Here is a 7,239-nt window from a genome sequence, read left to right on the forward strand (position 1 = left end):
GGGGGGGGGGGGAGTGTGAAACACAAACACACCCACATTGTTCAGAGCCGATCGTGGCAACACATCTCCAGCCAGCGCGGCAGCGCCAAGACTGACCGATGCCCAGGGTGATGGCGCATGTCCACTCCCACCTCAACAAGAACCTCCACCCACTACACTGGACTACATGTGGGTCACTCCTGTGTACAGAGCATCATGTTTACACAGCTGGTACACAAAAGTGCTGGAGAAACTCAGCGGGTGCAGCAGCAGCATCTATGGAGGGAAGGAAATAGGCAATGTTTCGGGACGAAACCCTTCTTGCTGCTGGTAGCAATGTCATTGTTCTGGTTCGGGACATTCTTGACCGTCTGTGGGATTTTGGGAAATCTCAAGCCTGTGGTCTGAGGGGAAGGGGGGGGGGGGGGGGGGGGAAGAGTCAAACTCCATGAGATAGCAGATATCTGACCAGCCAGACTGACGTGTTTCCTGCGTGTGGTCATGCAGCTGGGATCGACCGTCAGTGTTGTCAGGCTGCAGACTGCATGCTCCCTCGCAATACACAAACTCTTTCCTGTTGCTGCTTGCCTGCTTGTCACAACTTCCCCGTTGGGTAACGTTCCAGCAGGGCCCACACTGGGGATTGGGAAATGGTCTGTCAGTGATGACATTGTTACTGATATTTGGGTCATTGTGCTGGGAATTAAACTCTTTCCACATCTGACGGGACAGAGGAGCTGCTACAGGTGATACCAGAAGACAAACTAATCCACAAGTTACTCTACAATACAATAGCAGGCTGCAACTTGCATTCAAATATATACCTTATATTATATGTGTAAAATAAATACACATTTGGAGTATTGGGGTCAGTTCTGGTCGCCCCATTAATAACTGCTTTCCTATAACAGGGAGACCAAAACTGAACAGAATACTGTAAATGTGGCCTGAGCAATGTCTTGTGCTACCTCCCAACATCTATATTCAATTCTCAGACTGATGAAGGCCAATGTGCTGAAATCCTTCTTGTGAAAGCACTTTCAGGGAATGATGTACCTGCACTAGTAGATCCATCTGCTCCACAACCGTCCCCCGAGCCCTGCCCTGCATGAAAGGGAAGGGTGAGAGGGGAAGAGTTTCACACAGATGTGTGAGCAAGCTCTTCATAGAGGCTGGCGAGTGCCTGGAACACACCAGGGAGGCGGCTGAAGCAGATATGTTAATGGCATTTAAAACGTGCGTGTACGTACACATGTACACTCACTCACACACACACGTACACACACTCACTCACACACACACACAGAGCCACACACACACACACACACAGACAGAGACACACACACACACACACAGAGACACACAGACAGACACAGAGAGACACACACACACACACACAGACAGACACAGACACACATACACACACAGAGACACACACACACAGAGACACACAGACACACACGTACACTCACTCACACACACACACAGACACAGAGACACACACACACACACAGACAGAGGCACACACACACACACTAGGGGTTATGTGCAGTTAGACAGGTGATGACCTTGGCCTCATGTCCAGCGTTTATTGTGGACCGATGGGCCTGTTCCAGTGCTGTACTGACCCATGTTCTGTACTGTCCCATGTTCTGTGGTGAACCAACCGTTCACTGGGAGGTGTGGGTGGGTAATCCATCACAGCCCCTCCGGAGATTGAGTAAACCTGATTCAGTGATTCAGATAAACAGGCCAATGCCCAGATCACCCTGACTCACTTCATCAGGGACAAGACGGCTTCTTTGCGGGCCGTGTTGTGGGGAGTGGTTGGGACGTGCAAGGGAGGTAATGAGTTGAAAGTACAGGGCGCTCTTGGATTGTATAGGAAAGAACTGCAGTTGCTGGTTTAAATCAGACTGAAGAAGGGTCTCGACCCAAAACGTCAACCATTCCTTCTCTCCAGAGATGCTGCCTGTCCCGCTGAGTTACTCCAGCTTTTTGTGTCTACCTTGCATTCTTGGATTGGGCTTCCAGGAAGAAGTACCAGCTACAGCGGCATCTGAGGCCAAGGGTCAGATCCGCCCTTGGGGATTAATGCAGGATTAGTGTAAGTGGGTGGTTGAGGGCTGGCATGACTCAGTGGGCTGAAGCACCTGCTTCACACGACAGAGGAGTGAGTGATGTCTAGGTAGATCCGTCCAACTGGTGTGCTTGAAGAGGATTCAAACCCAGGACTTGGGCGTCCACAGTATGGTCATTCTCTCCCTCCACCGCTGACCCCTTCGGGCTTCAGTGTCCACTTTCACCAAATGGGCCTCACCACTCATCAAGGCTCGTGCAAAGCATGTTCCAAAACTACCGGCAGCCACACAGGAACAAGTTCCCTGACCCCTTCCCCAGCCTGACCCCATCCCCAGCCTGACCCCTTCCCCAGCCTGACCCCTTCCCCAGCCTGACCCCTTCCCCAGTCTGCCTCCCGTGGTCCTGAACCAATACACATTCTCCACCCCTTTCATGAACCATTAACCCCATGAGTCAAAAGGTTTTATGCTGTAAATATTTAATTGTACCATCATTACGTGTTTGAAACCACATCTAGTGATCAACACAATACCTGCACCATGACTCATGTACCATGGGCCATCATTTAGTGGAAAACTAAACAACGGGTGCATAGCTAACATCCCTGTAGACACACATGTACACCCGCATGCACACACACGAATGCATGCACATGCACATACACACACGCGTGTGCGCGCACACACACACAGAGAGAGAACATACATCTCAGTGACTTGTCCACCCAAGAGTCAAACCCTGAACTTCCAATTACACCAAACCTGGTGACTCTGGACAACCTCAGTGTACTATTTCTGTACACTGGTACTATATCTAAGATGTGCTCATGAACAGTAATACATGCACTGAACTATAAGCAAAAAAGGATGTCACTGTACCTTGGTACATGTGACAACAAACTATCACTGAATACTACTTGAACATCTGCACCAGTTGTTCCTGCATGTGTGACATTTGCAAATTCCAGCATCTGTACTTTCTTGAATCTTGGTAAATATCGCTCTTCTCACTTGCCTCTATATTGGATTTTTTAATTGATGCTCCTCCAACAACGCCATCAAACACAGGTGGCCTTGAAATATTGATGGAATCAAATCGCTTCCTGCATTTGCCCGTGCAGTCCCAGATACTTAACTAACTGCAAGATGCTTAGGGCATGTTGGAGTTGTGTACACTTATACACATGTAATAGAGGATGTGACTAGCAGGCTGTTTGAAACATTCATTGCCTTTAACCAGAGCTTTGGTTTCCTACACATCTGACTTGATGCCCAAACTGCTGAAGCTTTATTGAAGTGTGGTCCTGTTTTGTTAATTTTTGGTACAAATTTATTGACTGGAAAAGATCAGCAAATCAGGCAGCATCTGTGGAAAAAGAACAGGCAATGTTTCAAGTCCAAGGTTCATCATTAGAATCTTCCAGTGGCTGCAGATTTTTTGGGATTTTCAATAAACCTATATTACTGTTTTCAGTCTTTAACTTGTCTCTTGTTCCAGTAACAAATCTGCGACAAGTTTCTCAATCCGTGGTGTTCCTTGGTGTTAACACAACTAGCGATATGCTGTTGACCAACCACATTGATGCAACAGCCAACAAGGCACCAATATTTCCTCAGACCAGGGAAATTCGTCATGTCCCCAATGACTAAACATTTCTGCAGATGCGCCATAGAAAGCATAGCGTGGAGTTGCATCACAGATTGATTTGGCAACAGCTCTGCCGAGAGAGTAATAGATGTAGCCCAGTCCATCACACATGCCATGCCACTCCCCACCATTATAGATGTAGCCCAGTCCATCACACAGACCACACTCCCCACCATTGTAGATGTAGCCCAGTCCATCACACAGACCACACTCCCCACCATTGTGAATAGCAGCCAACAAAATCAAAAACTTGTCAGATTCTTTCTTCTCCCGCTCCCGTCCGGCAGAAGGTACGGAAGCTTGCTAGCGTGCACCACCAGACCCAGGAACAGCTTCTTCCCCTCCGTTATCAGGCTTCTGAATGGTGTTTCCATGAGATAGGGTACTGTCCGATTCACTTCTACCCCATTGGACTTTGTCTCTGAAGCAGATGTACTACAATGCTGAGAACTATATTCTACACTCGGGTCTCTTCCCTTTGCTCCACCTGTTGCACTTTCAAAAAAAAATGGTCAAAAACTTTATTTGCCATTTGTGCTTACACACATAGGAACTCTTGTGCGGCTATTCAGAGAGTCAAGTCAAGTCAAGTTAAAAATTTTAATTAAAAATTAAAAATTAAAAAAAATTAAAAAGACACACAGAAGACACATAATCCATAAAAAACACATACCACTCCAGAAATAAAAAAAAAGAAAATGCCTAAAACCCTGTACAAAGGGGAAAGTGAGAGCATTGTAACTTGCACAAACCCTATATCAGGACATCAGTTCATTTTGTTTTGTTTTGGCCAAGAGTCTCACTGTTGCAGGGAAGAAGCTCTTAAAAAAGCGTGTTCTATTTGTGGCGATACTGTCCGCTCGTCTGTGCCTGAGGTTGTATGTGCAGTTTTTGTGTTTGAGCAGGGAGTGAGCTGGATGTAGTGTGTCTCTGATGATTCTCTCTGCTCTTTTTTGACAGCGCTGTGTGTAGATTGTGTCCATGGAGGGGAGTTCCGTTCTGATAATCCTCTCTGCAGTCTTTATGACTCTTTGCAGAGCCTTCCTCTCTGTCTGTGTGGTGTTTCCATACCACACCGTGATGCCTGTGGTGAGGATGCTCTCTATCAGTCCTTTGTAGACCTGGGTGAGAGGGTGACAGTGCAGACCAGCTTTTCTGAGCAGCCTGATGAAGTACAGTCTCTGCTGGGCTTTTTTCACTGTGGCTGCAGTGTTCAAAGTCCAGTTCAGATCTGATGTTACTTGAGTTTGACTTTATTGTATTTATGTATAGTATATCTGATCTGTTTGGATAGCATGCAGAACAAAGCTTTTCACTGTACCTCGGTACATGTGATAATAATACAAACTCTAAATAGGTTTTCATTTTTGTGATATTTGGGTCTCAAAAATATTACAGAAATTATAACCTATTTAGAATATGTTTATTTATTTATATAAATGAACAAGCTGGATGAGAGTAGACAATGAGAAACGGCCTGTATACAAAGTGCACCCAACAATATGAAGGTGTCTTTGAACAGTGGTGGTTCTGTAGGGAAATGAAACAGCACATGCAAGACATCAGCTCCCACTCTCTAACATTGGAGAGAAGCTTCATCAGAGAAGCCGACTGCTCTCTGGAGAGGCTGCGTGTTAATCGTGACCCAACCCTGACTGACTTGTCATTTAGGAATGCCAGCAGCATTCACCAGCACAAAATCATCACTTAATTACAAGTTGATTTGCTGTTTGACGAGTCTGACTAACACTTAGACTGAAATTAATCTCCTTCACGCCAGCCCAGTCTACGTTGCAGGGAATGGAGGGAGATCACGCAAACTAGGGTTTCCACCCGATATTTCCTGGTAAACTTACACGCCAGATGATGTCAAACAAAGAATTGTCAGCTTCTTAGAAGAGCAAATGAGGGAGTGCTGTTTCATGATTTCTCAGGATCTGGTCCTAACTGCACTGTTACAGCCCCAGCCTCAAGCAAGATGTTACACTGAGGTACATCTGCCCTTTGAAACAGATGCAATAGGGATTATTTCATGGAGTGGGTCAGACCCCATTGATCTGACCGTTATTTATCCAACATGCTGACAGCTGGTAGATCTGCTGCCTCACAGCATCAGAGACCAGAGTTCGATCCTGACCTCGGGTGCCATCTGTGTGGAGTTTGCACGTTCTGCTCGTGACCGCGTGTGTTTCCTCCGGGTGCTTCGGTTTCCCCTACATATCAAAGACATGCGCATTTGTAGGTTAAGTGGCCCTCTGTAAATTGTCCGTAGTGTGTAGGGAGTGGATGCGGAACAAACATGAATGGGTGATCAATGGTCAGCGTGGACTCGGTGGGCTGAAGGGCCTGTATCCATGCTGTATCTTTCAATCAATCTGTCTGTCTGTCGGCCTGGCCATTTTTGCAGAGTTTGGTGTGTTCAACCTGACTTTTACATTTCCTACCCTGGAAACTGGATTTCAAAAGTACTTCAGTGACTGAGAAAATTTGGGGAGCCCTTACGTTATCTAAGATATTCCATATAAATGATAAATGAATTTGCACAAAGACAAAGAATCTGGCAATATAAATTTGATGAAACACAAGTTCTAATGAATTGTGGGCACAAAACATCCAGTGTGAGATCCTGTGTTTAGAGCAACCCCTGTGGAAGAGGCAGGAGAAATTATACCAGGGAAGAACTAGCCCATAGATTAAACAAATATTGTGTTATCTTCCGTGAAAAGAGCCAAAGGGATTCCAGATTAAGAACGTGTTTAAAGAGAATGAGAAGCCGAAATAAATCAACATTAGCAAAAATAATACTGGTAAAATGAAAGAAACGATGAGAACGTGTTTTGACAGGTGATAGATTTACATATCATGGACACAGGCCCTTCAACCCACTATCTCCATGCTGACCATCTAGAAAACCATAAAACGTAGCAACAGAATTAGGCCATCTGCCCCATCAAATCTCCGCCATTCGATCATGGCTGATTTATCTTTCCCTCTCAACCCTATTCTCCTGCCTTCTCCTCGTAACCTTTGACGCCCTTACTAACCTAAAACCTGTCAATATTGGCATTAAAAATACCCAATGACTTGGCCTCCACTGCTGTCTGTTACAATGAATTCCACTTCACCTTGAACCTATGTCCTCTGGTCCTCGATTCCCCTCCTCTGGGCAACAGACTCTGTGCATCTACCCGATCAATTCCTCCCATGATCAACTGGGCCAATAGGCAACTTTCTCACACTGAGGGTGGTGAATATATGAAACGAGCTGCCAAAGGAAGAGGTAGAGCAGGTACAATCAGTAAAAGAGTTGCTTGGGTAAATGGAGGGAAAGGTCCAGGCACTGGCAGGTTGGAGTAATTTGGTAACCTCATCGGGGGGGAATGGGCGAGGTGGGCCAAAGGGCCGTTTCTGTGCTGTGTGGCTCTGTGGCTAGTGAGGTAAACTTTAACAAAGCAAAGAGTGACAACTTGAAGAAAGCAAATCCAAAAAATCATTTCAATTGGCTGCTTTTGGTGAGTATAACTGCAGGGG

The sequence above is a fragment of the Amblyraja radiata genome, chromosome 39, assembly GCF_010909765.2.
Source record: "Amblyraja radiata isolate CabotCenter1 chromosome 39, sAmbRad1.1.pri, whole genome shotgun sequence".
Lineage (NCBI taxonomy): Eukaryota > Metazoa > Chordata > Chondrichthyes > Rajiformes > Rajidae > Amblyraja > Amblyraja radiata.